We start from the raw sequence: 21,750 nt of genomic DNA, 5'->3' as shown, positions 1-21,750 counted from the left end.
TCGTCATCTCTCGTCGTCGTCGTCGTTGCAGTTGCAGCCAGTTACACTCCAGCACATTGCACAACAACCGCCGCCACTCGTTCATCATCCCTTGGCCTCGGTCTCTCGGTCTCTCGGCCTCGGCATAAATACATTGTTGTTTCGCCGATGCTGAGCGATGTTTATGTCTAATCCTGCTGACAGAACCCTTTGCTAATTAACGTACGGCAAACCAGTAGGCACCTCTCCTCCTCTATGGTTCACCTCTCGGTGACCAATCAATAAATGTGCTGCACATGATGGCGAACCGGCCTCTCTCTCCTTCTCTTTCTTGCTCTCTCTCTCTCTCTTTTTCTCTCGGTTGGTCTAGATTAATAAGCAACGTTCTCGAAGGTACAAAAACAAACCCAGTCGCGGGGGAGGGGACGGAAAAAACACGAAAAACTCATGTTCACCCGAGAGAGCATTGTGGATCCAATCCCAGAGGGGATAGTAGCCAGCATGCCAGGTGCACCTGGCGGTCGGTGGGTGAGGAAATCGAAAGCATAATCCATCTCGGGAAGCGCGATCGACCGCCGCCGCCGGTGTGCGCGCGCTAGGTACCGCATGCGCTGTCACCCACTCCCACTTCCCACTTCCCACTGCCTGCCATTGTTTCCTCGTTAATTGCATTTTTGTCTTTCAAAGCAGCAGCAATTTCTCAACCGCGTGTCGCGTCGTCGGCAAAGGACCGCAGACCGCGCGCCGTTCTCTCAGGAATCTGGCACCCGCGGGCACCGGACACCAATACAGGACCAATGCAGGGGACCAATCAGTGCTAAATCTGTCAACGCGGAACACGCGGTCACCTGGGAGGACCGCGCACATTGATTATGAAATGCAGTGTGGTCTGTGGTCCAACGAGAGACTGAGGAGAGGGAGGAGAAACATCAAACGGCCACCTTGGAACAGACACAGGCTGGCTACGCTCCAGCACCTGGTAGCCAGGCTACCGACTTACTCGAGCGAACATCTCGAAGTCGTTGGCTTTGGCTTCGACAATTGGTCAGATACCGGACCTCGGACCGGTGACCGGAGTGACAGAATGGCAAGATGAATCGCCGGTGGTTCTCGATGACATACACTCGAAGCTGTCAGCAGAGTTCTGCCGCCACTAAGCAGGTTACCACCCCCTCGTTTGTCGCGATCTTGATTTGCGATTCGTTGCACAGGAGACGTTGTTGTAGCATTAAGACAGACCGGCAGGTCTGATGTTACGTAATGTGCAGGTCCTGCAATGCTTGTGTGTTGCTGGTGCGCTTGAAACAATTTAACGGAACCGTATCCGTATAGATTCGTATTTTAAACTTTAACGGTGAAACGAAATTTGAATTGCATTTCTATTAACGTAATAATAATTCCCTTAACAGCAGAGATGCTTCTGAACGCAAAGGCGTTTCAGAATCCGGTAAACCCTTTTAGAAGCGACCCTTTTTTTGTCCCGCTATCCACTGACCACTAACCCAACGAGATCCGACGAACGAACCAACAGTTTGAATACCCAAGGGAGAGCATCATCTTGCGACCGGTAGGTACAACGCCAGATCGCGGTTAACAATCTTCCTCTCTTCGTTGCTTCGTTGCGGCTGGTCAGTGGCCCCCGACAACGGCGGACCCAGAGATAAAGCCAGAGCCAGAGCCAGCCAGCCAGCCGGCCAGGGTCCAAAACAATAAAAAGCAACAGAGAAACAGAAAAGCAGAAAAAACAAACATAAATGGCAACTAAAAGCGAAAACAAAGCGAGAAGCGAGTATGTAAATGCGGAAACGAAAGGAAATCAAACACCGCAAGAGGGGTGGCGAGGGGGGGGGGGACACTAACTGCGTGTAAATGATATACTTTAGCCCCAGCAAGCAACAGGGCATTCCACTATCACTAGTCGGTTGGCCGGTTAAGAGGTAAATAGGAGGATAGCAGCAGAGCTTTGACCACCCGCGATCGAGGGGTGGGGGGAAACGCAATCGAAACAAAGCGACTCCCCTCCCTCCGGCACCCTCTGGCACCCCCCCTGGCATACGGTAAGGTGAGCAGCACCCCCACCTTAGGATGCAAATGAGCCGCCGCTAGTTTTCCCTTTTTTTTTGTTTTCCTCCTCCTCCTATCCAGCGTAGTTCGCTAGTTTTATGGAAGATTTCGTTTACCATCATGTTTTTCCTTTTTCCATTCTCCAGTTTATCCCCCCCCCACCCCCTCCCACCGCCCGTCCTCTCTTTCCGGCACACTACAAGTGAACGCATTTCGTTTGCTTTGATCCACAGCGTTTGTGGGGGTTGTGCGGAAGGGTGGTGGTGTTAGGGAAGGGAGAGCGGTATGGTGGGATGCCTTGTTTTCCTTCACCACTACCCCTGCTCTTCCCCAGCTGAATGGTTTATCTAGTTTTTGGCTTTTTATCACGCCTCTCGTCAAATTACGCTGGCGATGGGGGAAGGGAACAAGAGGAACCGCGAGAAGGGAGGATGGGGAGTAACTGATGCTGTATGATGCTGCCACAGTATGCCGGGTTGCTGGGGGTGGAGTGAGGGAGTTGCGCGCGAAGAGTTCGCTTTAAATGCTCATTATTGCGTTTATGGAAACGTTTATGCCCGATAATAATTAGGTAAGCGATCTTCTCTCCCCTCCACTCCACACACTCTCTCGTGAATGCGCACCCTAATAGCCCCTTCTCCCACCCCTTCGCGGGGGAGGGGGTGCGTTGGACGATACACAATCATCTTCTCGGATCTAAGCTGCTTAATGCTAATGCGTTTCATTTGTTCAGCTTCTGCTTCGACTTCTTCTTCTTTCCCTTCCGTCTTCCCAAACCATCTTCCTCCTTCTCCACAAGAGGACCGACAGTGAGATGATGATGGGATATGGGGTGCTGTGCCTTTCCATGAATCAACCAACCAGCTACAGCAACAGCACCCCCAAACACACACACACAGACACCCAACCATCGGCCAATATTTGGCAGCCGGTGGCGTTCTAGCCGTTCTTGAAGTATGGCAAGAAGCTGCTTGGAAGATCATGAGCACTCCGCACACTCCAGGGCGGACCCAAGAGACGAACGTTCTTTTGTTGCTCGGTGCGGTCGGAAAATGATTCGTGGAAATCTGTGGAACTTCCACTTTCGGGCCACAATCTAGCAATTCAACGATCATTGACTTCTCTGTCGGTCGGCATACTGATAAAGCAGAGGACCGAAAGAGAGAAAAAGAGAGAGAGAGGCTATATTATCTGACGCAGAACGCTATACGTGCTGCGGTAGCTGGGATACGTTAGAACCATCCTTGAACCTACCACACATCACGAAGTGTGCTTCAGAAGACGCAATAGGAAGCGCAGAAGCCAGCAGCGGTCCAGAACTAAACGCTTCGACACCCACTACGTGCACGTGCGTACGTTCTTCAATTTCCCTCGAATGATTGAAGAGAAACGTGTGCCCCGGGGAAATGTGATACTCGCAAAGCCCCAAGGACCAGGCCACCAACATGTTTTCAATCACAAAACGCGCCTCTCGTGTATCAATCGAGGAAAATGCTCGGAAAAACGGTCCGATGCTCGAAACTCGGAAGGATCGTTTTAATTTTCTCAGAACAAGGCGCAGAAACAAACGACGGTTTCCAGAAGCCAACCAGCGAAAACAACAACGAACAACGGAGTGTCATTACTACTCAAAGTTTCGTTGTTACACACACATGCACGCACGCACACTAATTAGCCATTAGACGCCACACAAAGTGTCATCCAAGCGACAAGAAGAGCAACCAACGATGATGACAGCGAGAAGCAAGGAAAAGCGACGATCGTCCGGGGCAGGGTGCGAGGACACAAACCCCACATTGCAACCCTACTCCTCCACCTACTCGTCCTCCTCTTGCACCTTGCAGCGGGAGTGAATGTCACTCAGCATCATCTAATGACATTTCGGAGCACGCGAAGCAGCGAGATGCGAGCTGCTCCGGACCTTCGGTCCCAAAAACGTGTAACCGAGCGTGCAAAATGTTTTCTTATGGCAACAGACACATACACACACGCGCGCGGGGTGCGTAAGATAAAAGATAACCACAGCGCGCCGGGAAAAGGAAAAGTGTCGTGGGGTTTTCCTTGTGCGACGGAGAGGCCCGGAAACTGACACCATCCATCCATGTCGCCGTCCATGGTGGTCGGCCAGGTCAGGCACGAGGAATGCTTTTCCACCAGAAGCGCTGCTCATCCGCGACCACATTAGTCCTCACCCCTCCCCCCTTCTCTGCCTGTCCCAATCGTTATCGAATCGCGACGCGCGACAGCATCAGCGAGTGCGCCGCCAACGGGAAAAACCCACGGAAAACCTCGAGTGCGCACACACACGAGCGCGCGCGCACGCCGGATAGTGACACGAGGAATGGTGACTTTTCCCTCACCCCACATCCCCCACCCCCGGTGTGGGTGGTTTAGTGATGAATGTACACGATGAAAATGATGATATGTGATATGAAACAGTCGCCGCCGCGCCGCACGGAGGAAGAACGTTCCCAAAATAACTCTCCGTCCTCCACATGTGTGTGTGTGTGTGTGAGTGTGTATGTGCCCGCGAGATATCACGCGACGAGAGCATCCGCACTTTCCGCGATCGCGCCCGTCCGCATTTATGATGGATGACGGTTGCGGTTCGAGATATGAGTTATTTTAGTGGAAAGAGAGAGAAAGAGAGAGAGAGAGAGGTCGCTATTTGACCAAAACTGTCATCGGCTTTTTGGCCCACTTTCAATGGTCCCCCCGAAAATCCAATCGATGGCTGCCACTGACGCGAGAGAATAGTTGATTTGATGTTTGATAAAAATCTTCGCTTTGGCTCGGACAGTCAAACAGACAGCATTCCCAAAACGATCCAGCAGCTCCGGATGCATTGACACGAACGGGATAACAACGCAGGGCATCGGAGATATTTTAAGAATTTTTCGAATAACGCACACGTCCCCATTAAAGATGGCCGAAGGCACACCATTCTTGATGTGGTGTACGATTTCAAAGCGCGTCCCAAAACACTCACTCACAAATTCGATAAATCATGCCTGACAACACACACACACGCCGATTTGGCCATAAAATGCAGACATCAAACGAGCATAAAGCCGAGACTGCTGCGACTGCTGCTACTTGTCAGTAAAAACCTCCTTGTGTTGAACTCATTTCGAAACGCTGGAGACAGTTTATGCACTTTCCACTCCAAACACCAATCAGACTGTCATCGTTCAAGGAAATTATGTCAAAATAATTTGACTCCTGCCTCCGAGGATTGGTAATGAAATCATAATGAGCAACTTCCTTACTGGCACCTCGTGCCGATCCGAGAAACGAAATTAATACCTTCGCGTAAATGAGGACATAAACCATCTCTTCCCTCCTAATCGCGATGGAAGCGTTTCCGGTGAGGCCAAAACGGATGGCAAACGACTCCATTATCCAGCCACAATCCGTCCAGTGTCTCTGACCTCCTCCACGGCGGGCAGCTGGGACGCAGCTCGCGAAGTAAAACCACGCAAGGGTCTTTCTCTAACATATTGACCTTTGCTTAAGATTGTTTCCCAGAAATTGTTCCCTTAACCGCAAACGCGCGCGCTCGAAGCACACATCGATCGATCAACCCACAATCACCCACCCACCCATCCACCCACCCACAAGAAGTCCACACGCATAAGTTGCAACAAATAAAATTCGCTTCTTCGCACCACGCACGGTTCGGAGCTCCAAGGAGCTCTCAGGTCGTCCAAGGAGTCCAATGAATTATTTATTTCCGTGCACATTAGCCACCATCGGAAGTACCACTCGCGCGCGGTGTATGCGTGTGTGTTAGTGCTCGAGAAAAACGACATTCGATGATGGCCACGCGATCCACCGTTTTTTTTTTGCGGAGCTCGTCGCGAAATTGGTAGCCCATTCCGCATTTTTGGGTGGTAATGATGATGAATGTGAATGAAGCGATGGAACACGCCACACCACTCCACCGGTCGTCGTCGTTTCGTTTGTTGTTGCCGGTGTGCCGGAGCAATGGAGAAATATTGCACGCCATTTCGCACCTTCCCCCGTGACGCCCGGAGAGGAATACGACTTCTTAAAATATCTTTCAATTTCTCCAAACACATCCTCCTTTCATTCTTCTTTTCTGTTCTGTTCTTTTTTTATGGACGTTCCCAGTTCCATTGTCGATCGATTTTTAACGACCACCACCATCATCGTCGAGCCACGCAATGACACTCCGCTCGTTGGATGAAATATTTCGATTTCATCCGCGCGCCACCCATTTATGCGCCGCCACAAACCACACACACACACACCACAAAATGAATCCAATTTTCATTCGCATCCAAAGGCATTGTTTTCTATCGGTGACGCCTCATCTTGATGTTGATTGTTTCAACGGGAAAATTCATTTTCCATTCGTTGTCGTTCGTCGTCATCGGTGGGGGCAAAGATGCGAATCTGCACCAATCCGTCATCATCAGTCTACACCACAATCACACACACGCGCGCGCAAGAGATTCATGCCGATCGAAGAGGATGTTGAAGGGCGAATGTTGCGTCTTATCAATGCCACTCGTGCGATAAAATGGGCACCGTGTGTGTGTGTATGTGTGTATCATTCGCTGACACAAAACGTGACACAATTACGCAGTCCCCTCTACCAGCCCAGAACATTGGAAAGGAAGGTTTGTGATAGGGGAAAGGAAAAGTGGCGGCGCAAAAGTCGCCTGGAGAAGGGGGGGGGGGGGGTTTCCACCATTCCATTCCACGCTTCCGTTTACGATTACTACGCATTTTAAATACCAGATGAGTGAATCCGGCTTCACCCCCTGGTTTCACACACACACATACTGACGTACGTTCGTCTTAGGGAAAGATGTCGTGTCTTTTATCGAGGGAGCGGCCGTGGCGCGTGTTTTCTTCTTCCCCCGGTGATCTTGGGCTGTGACGCACTGCGTAGTCCATGTTACGCATCGCTACTCATGCAGTGTGTGTGTGTGTGTGTCATTGTATGCTCTGACAAGCCGGGAGTCTCAAGAAAGAAATCGAGCCAGGGGCATACATTCCTCCTGACACAAAGAAAATGCTCGCAGCGTCACGAGAAATCAATGACAGAGAGTGCAAGGGGTGGCAAAGGGATGGCACGAGGTGCTGGTGGTGCTGGTGCTGAGGCTGAGGCTGGCTGCCTGCCGCATGCAGGGTAATAGCAATGAAATTGAGACGCAAAAAAGCGGCCGTGATTTTTGGCTGGAGGAGGCCGAACAAAGGCGGAAAATGTTCAACACAACAGCGCACGGAGAGGATTTGTTTCCATCTGTCCGTCCGTGGTGGTGGATTGCGAGGGGATGCTGCTGATTGCTAGCGAGTCGAGGGAGATTGCATATTGGGAACACAAAAAAAATGGTGACAATAGAGAATTCCGGGGGCAAATTTCCGAGTTTTAATTTCGAGACGACACAATCACACATACACTCAAAGGAAAGGGGCTTTCATCGATCGAAAATTATCAATCGATATCTCACTGTTTCCTTCACATTCTCACAGCACGATGATTTTATCCAGAGTCAGAAACATGCTTTCCGTCATGGAATGGAGTAGTGTGCGCTTCATGCTTAGCGAGGGTCCCAATACATGTTGGTCTTAAAATAAAACATAACGCAACGTCGAGCATCGAATGTCGAGCGAAGGGGACAAGCATATTCCCTCTGTTTCTCTCTCCCGGACTGCCGGAATAACCGGCAGAAACTCACTCCAAGAGTCTGTACACCACACACAGACAATGATCGAAACGAAGCGAAACGTATGCTCCCATTAACATTGAGAGCAACCTCCAAACCCCGGAACCAAATTTTGGGGCCCTCGTCCTTGCCCTTCCTTCTTCCTTCCACCCCATTAATACTCATGTCAACTGTCGACGGTCGCCGGAACGACAGAACTCTCTCTCTCTCCAATGGAACACGATTTTGCATAGCCAATGAGCCAATGAACGAACGGCAACAGCATGGGCACACACTATCAATAAGACACCCACCTCCTTGTCTCCTTCACGGCTCCATCTTCAACCATTTTGGTCGACCGAACTGACATCGGTACCGAGTTCTCGTCCGGGTTAAGACGATTAAACGGAGCAGCACCGGTAGCAGCAGCAGCATAAGAACCTCGATCTCGATGTTGCGAAAGAATGATATACCTTTGCCGGCATTGGGAGGGGGAAAGGGAAAATTGATAGCAAATGGGGTGGACAAAACCAGGACCAAACCAACACAATGGCCACAGCCAGAGAGGAAGGAAGATAGAATCGAAGAACGTTCCGTTGCATGTCATTTCATCGAATTTAGGTACGAAGGCGAAGCCCGGTAAAAGCGACGTAACGTCACAGTTCGTAGCACACACACACACAGACACACATACGCGGTCGTGTCATGCCGTTTGTTGTGTTGTGGGGGTGTTGTAATCCTCCCATCCCAAGGGACCTCAACTACCACGACGACATCGATTTGCTCGGTTGCATGTACTCCGGCGGTGGTGTGTTGTATTGTGCTCTGTAGCCCCTCTCTGTGTGTGTGTGTGTGCTGGCATACTTCTTTCCAGCCTTTTCCCGTTTCCGTCGGACACCGAGACATTCTGTTGCTTTTATCAACGGATTGACCACTTGAACCATTCAACAGCAACAGTAAGCAGCGCACACCACAGCAGCACCAGCAGCATATGCTATGCCACACCACACCAACACACACACAAAGAGACTCGCGTCGACTGTAAGCACCAACAGCGACACCCCCAAAGGACCGAGGAAATGGACGACAGAACCACACAAGAGCGGTCGCTGCTGCTGCTGTTGCTGCTGCTGTGGTGTATGTTGATGATGGGGATGAAAATGATGGCTCGGTGGGTGGGTGCTGATGAGTGTGAGGCGCAAGACGCAGCACAATACAACACACCTTTTGATAGCAGAGAGGTCGGTCGAGCACGGGCCGTCGCCTCTATATATAGTCATCACACCAAGTCAGCAACTCGCTGGACTCGGTCCCCGAGACATACGAGGCGGAGATTGACTTCGCCGGCTCGAGGGAGGGAGAGAGAGAGAGAGAAAGAGGAGAGCAAACTTCACCTCCGGCCGCGGTGATGAACAGCAACAGTAAAGCCAAAGAAGGAGGACGCTGCTGGTGCTGGTGCGTCTTGGGAAGGAGAATTCTTGCGGTCATTGCCTCGATAAGCTGGCGTATGGTCGCGTTGGCACAAGACCCATATACACGATTGCCATTAGTGTTGGTGTTGGAGACGTTCGAACGTTGGAACGTTCTTTTTACGCTGGAACCGCATGTACTCCATAATAATACAATCGCAACGTTCCGTGTTCCGCGACCAACCAACCAACCGACCGGCTCCGGGTGTTGAGGACGCGGAAATGAACCATTCAAAGGACAATGGTGCAAACAGGACGAACAGCGATGAGGTGGGTCGGAGGGAGGTTCTCCGGCTGGTAATGAGCCACCACCAGAAGCACCAATTAGTCTCTAACCTACACCCCGAGAGAAGAGGAAGAGGAGACGAGAGGAGACTCTGGAGCGAGTGGCAATCTTCTGCTCAAGTGTTTCGAAGGTTCAAGACCCAACCGACCGACCGCCCGACCTACCGTTCTCGAAAGGATCACATTTCATCTACCTGTGTTCCACAAAGCACACAACCCCCCAACGTACACACACACACACACACGCGTTAAGCGATCGCCCACACAATTGAGAGAGCGAGAGAGAGAGAGAGAGAGTCAGTTCAATTGCTGCAATCATTTCGGGCTCAAGTTGTGTATAGCGGCGTATACCAATTAAGGCTCGGTTCTCGAAAGGTTCTAAAGGTCTGTTGCCACCCCCTCACCCCTCACCCCCATCATCCCCTTTAGAAGCTTACCCAGCCAAGTCAAACACAGGGAGGGAAGATAAATCCGTATCCGATGACCACCGTTTTCAAAGCAGGAGGAAAGGAAGGAAGTAAGAAGCCCAAAACCTTCGGCCTCCTCTCTCCGTGCTGCTGCTGCTGCTGCTCGGTGGCCAGTTATTTCAAGAATTCGAGAATCCTACTCCAAGAGAATCCCCCCCGGCCGCCGGCAAACGGAGGAGAAGCCATCGAAGAATATCCAAATCATTTTCCGGGTTCCCGAGTGCGCTGTATGTCTTTTCCAAGGCCCATTACCGGCTCGCCGCCAGCTAACTAGCTCGCACGCACGTACACACACACACACACACAGCTGAGCAAACGGATCGCTCTCGACCCTCCGTTCCGTTCCGCAAACAGAACCAGAAAGCTTCTTGGGGCACTCTTTAATGAAGGTTATGAAATTTGATAACGTGTCCCTTCTTCTTTCCCCTTTCCCCTCACTGAGGGCTCTCTGAAGGTCAGAACGGACCTTCTCCGGAGACCGGACACAACCGGAAACAACCCTTAGGCCTTGGGAACCCGGGAAGGGGATGACCTATACCTCGCGTCAGGAGCCGGGGGCAGTAAAGGTAAGTTTTATGGTTCAACCAGATGTCGCCACCAGATGAGACACCCAGCAGGGGGTGGGAGGCTCAGGTTGAATATGCTGAAATCATAATTTTCGGCGCAAAATCGCTTCGAATCCCTCCCTCGCCGCTTCACGCCAAAGCTGAATGCTCGAACGCCAAGCCAATAAAGTAACATTCCCTCCTCTCTAAGCCGGCTACTCTACTAACGGCTGCCGCTGCTGTCGGCAGCATTTTACATAATGCGCACAGCGTCGTGACCCCTGGTTATGAGGAGGCCGCCGTACGCCACCGTAAAGCATCGATAGAGTCCAGGCTTTCGAAGCTACATTTGTTACTGACAGCAAGCCAGCCAGCCAGCCATCCGGAGCGAGGTGGATTTTGCTTCAAACACGGCACACACCGGGAAGGCAATCTCTAGGATACTAAAAACCGAGAAGAAGAAGAAAAATACTTGGACCAAAAAGCCCTGGCTCAGCTCTAAGGGTCTGAGTCTGGTCTGGTTGATCCATGAATGTGGCCCTACTACGCGTGGTGCATGCAGCGGCGCCATGATCGCATCTCTCGCATGAAAAGAGACTTTTCCAAGATGGATTGCATAAAAGTTCAACAATGTTAATGGTATGCGCACCAGAACCGGTGCCGGTACCGGTACGGAGTCGGCCATTAAACGGCCTCCCCGACCCCGCCGGCCATGTGCGCACCAGCCAGCGACAATGCTTTTCCGTTCCAGCGAGCATAATACAGCATTTACGATTTATGCACGCCTCCTCGCTCCTTCCAGCGCTGTGGGCGCTTCGTCCGTCCGTGGTGTTGTGCCTGGAGGCTCTGATCTATGGTGGTGGTGGTGGTGGGTTGCTGTTGCTGCTGGTCAGCCTGGCATGGTGGTTGGGCGTTACAGTTCAGTCACCAAAAACAATTGGAGCTCCATGATGATGATGATGATGCTGGTAGCATCATGCAACATCATCCACATCCCGGCCACCCTGTTTCAAAGTGATGACATACATGACACAGAACCTCAGACTGTGTGTGTGTGTGCCGGGCTCTTTGTGTGCAATTTACGGGAAAGGGAATGGATGGATTTCACACTTTGCCTTTCCATCCAACCGCAAAAAACCCTCGTCGCCCACCCCAAAAAAGAAACGGCCAAGTTTCCTTTCGCGGGTTGCATCCGTTGTTGTGACATGATTTAAATGAAAATTTATCACCACTTTTTGGCCGGTCGCCTTTCCTGTTCTTTACTACCACACACACACACACCAGCACCAGAAGCAGCAGGAGCAGCGGGAGCTGATGGTTTTACGTGGAAAATGGGAAAATCAAAAATTAATTCCAATCCGATGGTTCTGCTGCTCGCGCGATGATGGCGAACCGGCGAACGGCCTCTGGCTCTGGTTCTGATTTGAATAACGGCATACTGACACCGCTGCCTCCTCCTCGGCACATGCCCCACAGAAGAGCGTGACCCAGAAACACGAACCCGAACCGAACAGCGAAGCAGAGCAACGCGAGCGATGCATTTCCTGCGGCTAACGACGGTTGTCAAAACGTTGGCTTCTTGTTGCTGTAACCAGCGGCGAAAAAAAGGCGACTTGCAACGTGCGTCGCCGCCGAGAAGAGAACACATTCTGTGGCCCGGTTTTTTTTCTTCTCTCTCGCTTCTTTAACGCCCCCCCCCCCCGGCCTTCCTCCCTCCCTTCGGTCGAAATTCTCGAAAAACCGGATTCGGTTAAAAGCAAAAGTGAACCTCGGTGGCGTTACGAAGTGAAGCACCGTCGCGCGCGAATCTGAAGCGAAACACACGCCAAGAGCGCGAAACACCACCCGTGGCCGTCACCGTTGTGGCCGTTATGTTCGTTGTCGCCGGCGCTGCTTCCTCTTCTTCTGCTGCTGCTGCTGCTGCTGCTGCAAAATGAAGCGAAAACCCTTTTTTTCCAGCCAGCCGGCATCCCGAAACGATGGTTCTTGTAATTACATTTACGATTATTGTTAAAGCCCTCACACTCAAACCGGAGTGTGTTGCTTGCATCCTCGCGCGCGCCCGTACGTGTGCCCGAAGGGACGCTGGGAACGTTTGCGAAATCACGGAACGACAGAAGAGTTTGCTTTATGACCTCGCTTCGTTTCCGCTTCGCAGCTTGCACCCCAGTTATCAACCATCCAGCACCCGGTGAGTCAGTCTGTGTGTTAAACCACTTTTCCAATTTTCCAATGTAAACCTCGGTCGCTCTGCTGGCAGGTGCATTCGAAAACTGCCGTTCCCACTGGACGGGGGCACCGCCGGTAGAATGGAGATTCAATTAACTTCCGTTCCGCTGACGGTGCACCCAGAGCCAGAGAGAGAGAGAGAAAATGAGAGAAAGAACCAGAATCAATCCATCGTCGAATCAATCGAAGCAATTGAATTTCAAATTTCGAAACATAACCGAACCGAAGGCGGCATACCAAGGCATACAGCACACACACACACAAACATTCACGTCACTTGACAGGTGACAGGAGCAGCAGCAGCAGAAATTGAAACATTAAACGAATCAAACAAATACAAAAGCGCAACAGCGCGCACCATAAATGTCAGGAACTGACAAAGGCGCCAGTCGGTTGGAAATGAATTTTCTATCAATTTCCCAACATCTCTCTTTTTTCCCCTCTCTTTCTCTCTCCTATCTGGTGCGGTGTGCGTCGATGCACTGGAAGTGGCAGTGGAATGCAGTACACACCGTCGATCGCCTCTCCCTGCACCCTGCACCAACCATGGAGAGCATTGGTACAATTTCACACCTTCTCGGACCACGGATCGCCGCCACCGATCGCTGGACTGGATCGAAAGCGAGAGTGTTGCTAACGGGGAAACCTGCGAGCAGGAAGCCGATGGGAAGGGGTGGCAGGCAAGCAACACATAATACACCAAGTCAATTGCAGCAGCAGCAGCAGCAGCAGACTGTTGCCATGAGAAAGAGAAGGGTGGAGTTGATTGGGGGTGGTGGTGGTGGTGGGCGTACGCGAGAAGCAAATAAAAAATGATAAAATGCATCCAACCGTCGGATGCAGCAACGAACCCTCCCCCTATACACTCTACACGTACAATCCAGCGAACGAACGAACGAACGAACGAACGAACGAACGAACGAACGACGCAAGAGAGCTTCCACTTTCAATTTCATAGCCGCGTTACAAATTGCATCGCAATTCACAACCGCCTGCAACGGTTGCGCGGGCTGCTGCTCCTGCTGATCGGCCACTTGTTCCTACACCCAGGTGCGCACCCCGGAAAGTGTACGCGTGTGTGTGCCTGTGTGTGTGTCCGTGTTAGAATGCCCATTCACACTTTCGAGAGGTAGTGCACTCCACAGTCTGCGACGAGCACACTCGACCAAGGGGTTCCCTCTTACTTCACCATATTATAAATGGTAGCATAGAAAACGGGATGAAGGAAGGACCACCCGACGCAGGGAGAGAGGGTTGGACAGGAAATTAATATGTTGCACTTGGTGCGGTCGCCAAGTGCACTCAGTTCGAGCCATCTGGAGGTAGGAGGCGAAACAGACAATTTCCACCCTAGCTAGGCGAGAGGGAGGATGATGAGGAGAACGAGGAGAAGAAGAAGGAGGAGGTCAGTGAATGCGCAAAAGCTTGCTGCTCGCACGCGCACACCCGCGTTCATCCATTAGCGCCAGGTTGTTAATGTTGAGGCTGACAACACAGGAAGATGATGGAAACCGACGACGTACCAGCGATGCACCTGTGCGTCTCTCTCTCTGCAAGAAGCCTGGGAATTGGTGCACTGACGCTGACGACGCCAAAGACGTGGCCAGCATGCGAACATTTCTTCCGCTGCCCCCAAACCCTGGGGTGAAGAAGAAGTCGCGAAGTTTGCGGCGTTTAATGGCGAACAAAACGCTTCGCTTCGCCACCAGTCACGAAACGGTTATTGCGGTACGTGAGCTGCTTCCGGAAAAGTGTCAGTGTGTGGGTCTCGAGGGCTAGTGATGCCAGAACGAACAACGAACAGGAACCGCGGATCGAACGCATAAACGCTAGCAGCGGCAGCATCATATTCAAAACCGCCGGTCGGAAAATCGATCGACGAATTCCCGATGCTAGAACGTGAACCGTCAACACACACACACACGCGCGCGCTGCAAGTGGCCAACACCACGGCGACGGCATAGGCCCGGCACACTCCAATTATGCGGCGGCATCTCGTTATCCTGGGTATCCGCGCGGCAACGAATCTTTCAATAACCGAGATCTGTGGTGCTGGTGGCGACCAATAGACCATCGACACAGCTCCAGGCTCGCATCCATCCATCAATCACACACATTTGCATATTGCCTTCCGTGGCAACGCGTCAACAGTCGTGGTGGCGAACCGTGGTCGGTGGTTCCCTCATTACGATTCCGAGTGTGCGGGGCGAGCGAACGCGACGCGATGACCGGACCCGATAATCATGCCAGCAACATGCCAAAGGCCCACCAACAGAAAGAGAGAGAGAAGCTGTGAAAGAAGTGAAGTGCACCGCCATCGGTGCCACAAGTGAAGTGCTCGAGAACTGAAGGAGGTAGTCTCTAACCATCGGTGGCGAAGGATTAGAGGTTATGGGGTTGAATCCCAAACCCCAACCGTATGACCAACCGTGCGGCCGCCAACGGAGCTAAAGTGCCCCGTAGTGAGAGTGTGTGTCCACTCGAGGACAATGCTAGCCAGCAACGAGCAGCTCAGCACAGCACATGTCAGCAGCACCAGACCAAGAGCAGGACCGACGGTTTTCGATTTCTTTCAAAAAGCAGGTCAAGCGGCAGCGACCGCCTCAACCACAGCCGTCGGAAGCCGCCATCATCATCATCATCGGGCTGCGATAATGGTCAGAGAGCAATCGCCGCAGCCGGGGCGATCGAGATACGTACGCGTTGGTACGCGCGGTATTGACTCCAAGCGAGGGCCGACTCGGAGGAGATCGCAAAATTAAATCTTAAACGACCAGCAGCTGCGTTATCGGACGTCAGTTCGATCGGTGTCGTGCTCGTGGGCGGCGGTGGCGGCGAGATCTTGAAGTCGTCGCTCTGACATCGCGCGCGGGAGGACAGAGGAAGGGAACGAAGCGCCGTAACTTCCATGAACCGTCCACCCACGCACGCACCCCTGGATAATCATCGACCACATCATCGTCGACGGAGCGGAGGCGATTGTAAAATGGGTTCCATTGTGTGTGCGTTGTGTGTGCTGATACGCGGTTACGACGGGAAACGGCTTCCTAATCGGGCGGAGGGAGGGAGGGAGGGAGGGGATCGCAGACGAGGACACCACACCACGCTTCTCGATCGGTCCAATCATACTCCGGCTTCTCGGGAATTCCTGACACTGACAAGCGGCGAGCTTTTGAACACAATAGAGGAACCCATTTTTAAAACCGAGCTGCGGCCAATGCGACCAGAGCTAGAGCCATGAGCAAATGCTTCTAAAGTGTGGCATCCACGTTCATGCACGTCGTCATGCAAGGAGTTGGAATCCAAGTCGGAGAGCAAAACGGAACATTAGGGCCGCAGATCGAACCGAAAATGTACGCTTGCATGAAGGCAATAGGCCGTGCCGACCCGTTTTATTTGGCAAGCAACACTTCCAAAGTGCCAAACTTCAACCAGGTTGACTAGAAACAAATTTACTTTGTTTATATAAAAATTGATTACAAATCCCGGAAAGAGAGTGAAAAATATTGCTGGAAAGAGTTTATTCAACTCTACAGGGTTTAGTGCTCCGAGGTTTAGAAAGTAAAAAGTTTAAGGTGTTGTTTTTAACTCTCGAATTGAATGCGCCTTGAAACTGAAGTAGGCTTTGAGCTTAGATGGATCCTAACGTTAGTTGAGTAACGGCGGACGTGCATGACGTGGATGCCGCGCTTAACGGTGTTGGCCCTGATAATATGGCATTCGCTTGGAGTTAAGTTATCCAATACATGGGCATCCTTCATTTGGAGGAGTCTGCTGTTGATAGTTGGAATATAAAGTTAGACTTATGATGAGATAAATGGACGTAAAAGTTTCTGACATGCAGTCAGAGCAATTATACAGTTCCTCTTCCATTTGATCGCTGTTTAAGGATCGGATCGGACTTCTGTCTGGATATAGCATTCATTCAAAGGCCGGGGAAGTCTTTGTTCCTTTGCGAAGTTACACTTCCTGGTGCCGTGACCTTCTAATCGTCGAGAAGAGTTACGTTGTTTTTTTTTTTTGAACATTTCGAGCACTTTCGACCACCCTATGTTTGTGCATGACCAGATAGTTATACCCGCTAAAAAGCAGTGAATTATCCACGTCCTTTTCACGTCCCTCCCACCGGGAACATTGCACTCTCTCTACCTCTCCCTGGCATACGCGGAACTCTGGTGGCGCTGGGAAAGGAAATGAACCGTAATTAAGAAATAATTACGCCTCGGTTGGTGGCCGCTTAGCCGTCCGTTGTAAGAACAGCGACGAGCAGGACGATTGCATCCTACTTGTGTGTTTGTGCGGGGGGACTATTTGCCAAAGTCCAATTATGAGTCCTACTACCCCCGCCATAAGGGTCCGCCGCATCATACCACGCAAAACTCCTCACGAATTCACGAGTTTGATTTGCACACCAGTGACCCCGGATGGGGGTGGGGGTGCAAACAATGAACAAACTTTGGTTTTCCGGAGTGCTCCGAAGGGAATTGCAGCGATGGCACTCCCCGTTGCACCTGCACCCGGTTACCGCTCCGCACCCCGAGCACCGCGCAAAGGGCCGCCCTGCATCTAAATTACATCCCGCGGCGGCGCGGCGCGTAAATAGCGAAAGTTCCAGGGGTGGCAAGGGCAAGCAAACAGTGGAGAGGCACGGTACCGAGAAGCTTCTGCTTCTTCTGCTGCTGCTGAGAGTTGTCGGTCTTGGCATCGCGTGTAACAGCGGAAGCAGATCCTTGCTCCTTTCTCCACGTCTCCAAGGACTCCTCCTTCCAGGACTTTCATCCCTTCTCACTCACTGCACCCGCTTGGTCGAACAAAGAGAATTACCAGGCGTATTGGCCAGGCCTTCTCAGAACCGACAAGCCTCGCAAGGACCACCATCATATCGTCGCCCATGCTAGCGAACTAGAACCATCGGAACCCGTCATCAGCGCCAGGCTGTCTGGGCGGTCCCGGTCCTGGTGTAGACAGCGAGAACCTGAGTGACAGCATGCCCGGCGCGGCATTCTAGCGATAAGCAGAGGCACGATCACGAGGCACCACGAACCAAGAAGTCGAGAAGGTCGCGTTCCATTCTTATCTTAGCGCCACTCTGTTCTCTCTCCCTTTCGATTGTGTACTTCCTGAGCCGACCTACCCGGCCGGCTGGCCGGGACCAACGCTTCCTCTCCTGCTCCTCCTGAGGGCTCTTCTCTGCAGCAGCGTGTCGGCGGCTCGAGCGCTTATCAGCACAAACACGGCGATGACGCACACCGGTTGTCGCGCGGCGGCACGCGGTCTCGCTTGTCATCACCCGTGGGAGATCCCGGCCGAGCCCATCTCCCGGTGGCACACTCGGCAAATATTGATTCAATTGTTTGATTAGGCCGGAAGGAACCGCGTGAGCGTGCGTGTGCCACCGCCGACTTCTGAGCTGTAAACTTCTGATAAGCACACACACACACACACACACGCCATACAGGTGTTCGACACCATGGGAAGTCGCCGGAACCCCGCCCTCAAAGATTACTATTATCTCCGCAGGCGAATAAGTGTGTGTGTGTGTGTGTGCGTAACTAGAGACCGAACGAGGAGCGATATATGTTTCGTCGCGAAGTCAAACAGGTAAAACCCAACCCTCCTCGTGCTTGGGAATGTTTGCACAGAATGTCAAACAAGTTGGGTCTGGCGGCGCACACTTTGAGGGCTTTTTTGGGGGCGAAGACTTGTGGGCCTCTCCTCGGTTCGTTTCCGACCAACCGGGACGACTTCTTCGCACCGGAGTAATGTGGATGCCTCCGGGCGGGGGTGGGAGGTGTATGTAATTAAAATATACCCCGTTTCCTCCCTTATCACCACCACCCCCGAGCACAGGTACGGGCAGGCAGGTAGGTTTGCTTTGATCTCACGAGTGAGTCTCACGACTCCTACACCTTCCTTAGGAGGGGGCTGAGAAATCAATCACTGGTCGCATCGAGCATCTTTAACCTCATTTCACACCCACACACACACACACAAACACACGAGAGCAATGGGGACGTGAATTAAAACTGAATTGATTAATGAAGCCCAAAAGTCGCCGGGAAATCGAGAAACACAAGAAGGAGAAGACGAAGGCGAGGCGCACCTGAGAAGCTTGAGGGGCGGGAGGGGTACAGGAAGGAATGAACCCGGGGCGTATGGTGGCTTACCGCCGACGGACGGACGGTGCAAGTGGCGGGCGTAGCAAATCCCTTTCACTTCCGGACACACCGAACCCACCGAGAGAGCCGTAAGCTTGATTGGGTAATCCGAGATTTGATACGGAAAGGCGTCTACTACTCGTCGTTATAGTCGTTTCTCCCACGAGGCCTAGTGTGAAGGTGCGTCTCTCTCTCCGCCGCGTCTGCAGCAGCAGCAACAGCTGGAACCTGGCTGGCTCGCTGGCTCTTGGACCCACAACCCTTTCATCGCGAGAAGCCATCCTAATGACAGCTCCAGCGCCGCCGCCGCCATTATAAAAGAACGACGCTTCTCCGTGCGCTGGCCTGCTCTGAATATTCCACGGCCTCTTGACGCACAACACACACACCACCAGCGCCAGCTGAAGATTGGGTGCTCGTTAGGGAAATTGTGTTTGCCACTTCCAGTCCTTTGCGAACCGATTTCGATCTCTCGTTTCACAGCGGCTTTGGTGCTACCGTCAGGTCTCCGATCCTGGCGTGGAACCCCCCCAGTAGCTGGCCTCACGGAACACACTCGACCTGACACACACACGCAGCGATCGATCGATTTCGAAATGATTTTTTTCCCAGCAATCAACGGTGGTCCAAGGGCCAGCCAGACAGCCACCGAGCCAACGATTTGGTCTCCACGTCAGTAACCGATACGACGCTCTAGACACATTCTAATCGATCTGTGCCACACCACCACCAGGAGAGCGATTGAGACGAGGAAACGACCGCCGGCGCTCCTATATCAATACAGAAGCGGCCAGCCATCGGCACGATCGTGGCATAATCCAAGAGATATCCACAAACCTCCCCTCCTCCTCCATTTGTTGGCTGTTGGCTCATTAGACCGACGGGCGGACGCGGCTGCTACCAACGCTACACAGCAACGATCGGACCCCGAGCGCGTTTTTCTTTAATTAAATAATAATGAATCATTTTTCATCGCCACCCACCCACCATCCCACCTACCGCACCGAGTTGTTCTGAGTGAATGGTGTAAGAGATCGGGGGGGGGGGGGGGGGGACAGAAAGCGATTGCAAGCTGCACGAAGCAGACAACCTACTGCGAACGATCCACAGGAGACACTGAAGGGATCGATACACCCCCACGGGTGATGCCGATCATCTGTGGCTCCAATCGTGGGCTGCTGGGACTCCCGCAAGAGTCGTTGACGCCATCTTCAGACTCCTAGTGCGCGACGTGGTTCCCATGGTTCTTATGCAAACGTCAGTCGTTCCAGGTGCGTGTACTTGGGAGTTTGCCGCACCGATGACAGTTGTATTGACGACGTGCTTGTCTCGACCATCGCTAGACGCGCAGCCATGCAGTTGATGTGACAATTTCATGGGTGCGCTGTGTGCTAGTAACTTTCAAGTCCTTCCACTAAGACCACTCTGACGGCTCATCGGTGAAACCTCTGCTCCGGAATCCGATATCGAACGCCACGCGGGTAGCGGGTTACGTAAACCGAACCGAAGGTCGTCGATTGGTTGGTCCGGAGGTTGGTCCTCTCCGTATTTCCAATTACTCCTCGAGCGAGTTGCACCTTTCGCACGCTATACCGCGTACTAGCACCTACCGAGCGAAATGGGATACCCACCCTGGGGGCGTAATACACTGCGCGGCGGCGGTTGAGAAAATTCGATTAACGACATTGTTGTCTACAGGATTTTTTGTTATTGTTGTTGTTATCCAAGCGATTGTAACCAGTGTTCTGTGTTGGTTGTTGGCCTGACGGTACACCGTTACACGAAGGTGTGTGTGTGTGTGCGATTACTGTGCACCCCTTAGCTAACTCGATTGCAATACAGAGTATGCAGCAGATAATGGTGCACGATAAATGGACGTCATCTACAGTAACTGAAATCGATATCTCGCGTTCGCGTGGCCATACATCAAGTATATAGAACACGCGAGTACTATCACCCCGGTAGTAGTAGGTAGGACTACTGGGCATAAAGATGGCCGCGACCGCGACGTAACGATGAGAGAGCGCAATTCGTACACCAAACGACGACATAGTGACGTCGTGCTTTATGCTGCCACTTCATGGTCTAGAACACCTCCATAGATAGGGGTTCGGATCGATGAACGATGACTCCGACATACCATCATGGCCGTCGTCGTACATTTCGGGACGATATCTACGATGGCCATTTCTTCGTAACGCAACCGAGTGCCGGTGCCGGTGCGGTAATGAGTGTGATTACGACGTAACACACGCCACATTAAGGGAAGGCGGACATAAGCCCTTCAGGACTGTCTAGGGCTCTGGTGCAGCCGGTGCCGGTGTGCGTGCGTGCGTGAAGATAGAGCCACTAGATAGCCAGCAACACAATCCACTACCGCCACACAACCCCCTTTAGGGTGTAATGATGTTTACGATAAGATAAATTAACCACCAAAAACCACCATCTCCGGAGGTTACTGCTCGCGACAGTCACGACCGAACGGAGGACCACCATCACCCCGTTTTGGATGATGAAACGTCCACCAAATGGCTCTCGGCAACTCGCTGTTGATGGGCACTGTTATCTGTTGAAGGGACTGTTCCACAAAGCAGTAGTGTGTGTGTCTCTGTCCAAAGTGTAGCTAACAACGAACCGAACGTACGATGGTTGAACAACAACAACATGACATAGTGTTTTGGTCGAGAAAGCTCGACGTCGTCCACCGCTCTGCACTGAAGGAGATCATTATCCTGGAGAAAGGAGAAGCAGCAACCGCTCGCCGGCGAGAGCATCCAATTGCGGCTCTGGTTGTTAATCTGATACTTGCCCGGTCCAAGATGTATGTAACTCAAGCACCGCGAGTGCACCCGAAGAGCGCAAGGGCCACCGCCACC

At 52.2% G+C, this 21,750-nt stretch overlaps 2 protein-coding genes across 10 annotated transcripts in view; both read right to left on the bottom strand.

The window, feature by feature from the left end:
• LOC125960040 (cGMP-dependent 3',5'-cyclic phosphodiesterase-like) overlaps nt 1–21,750 on the bottom strand; it is a 427,252-nt gene that overhangs the window by 320,274 nt on the left and 85,228 nt on the right. The window lies entirely within an intron of this gene.
• The window catches only part of LOC125960033 (homeotic protein female sterile), a 226,071-nt gene that overhangs the window by 143,579 nt on the left and 60,742 nt on the right, over nt 1–21,750 (bottom strand). The window lies entirely within an intron of this gene.

This window comes from Anopheles darlingi, chromosome 2 (genome assembly GCF_943734745.1).
Source record: "Anopheles darlingi chromosome 2, idAnoDarlMG_H_01, whole genome shotgun sequence".
NCBI classification, from domain to species: domain Eukaryota; kingdom Metazoa; phylum Arthropoda; class Insecta; order Diptera; family Culicidae; genus Anopheles; species Anopheles darlingi.
Note: the sequence above shows the minus strand (reverse complement) of the source record. Positions and strands in the feature narration are given on the sequence as shown.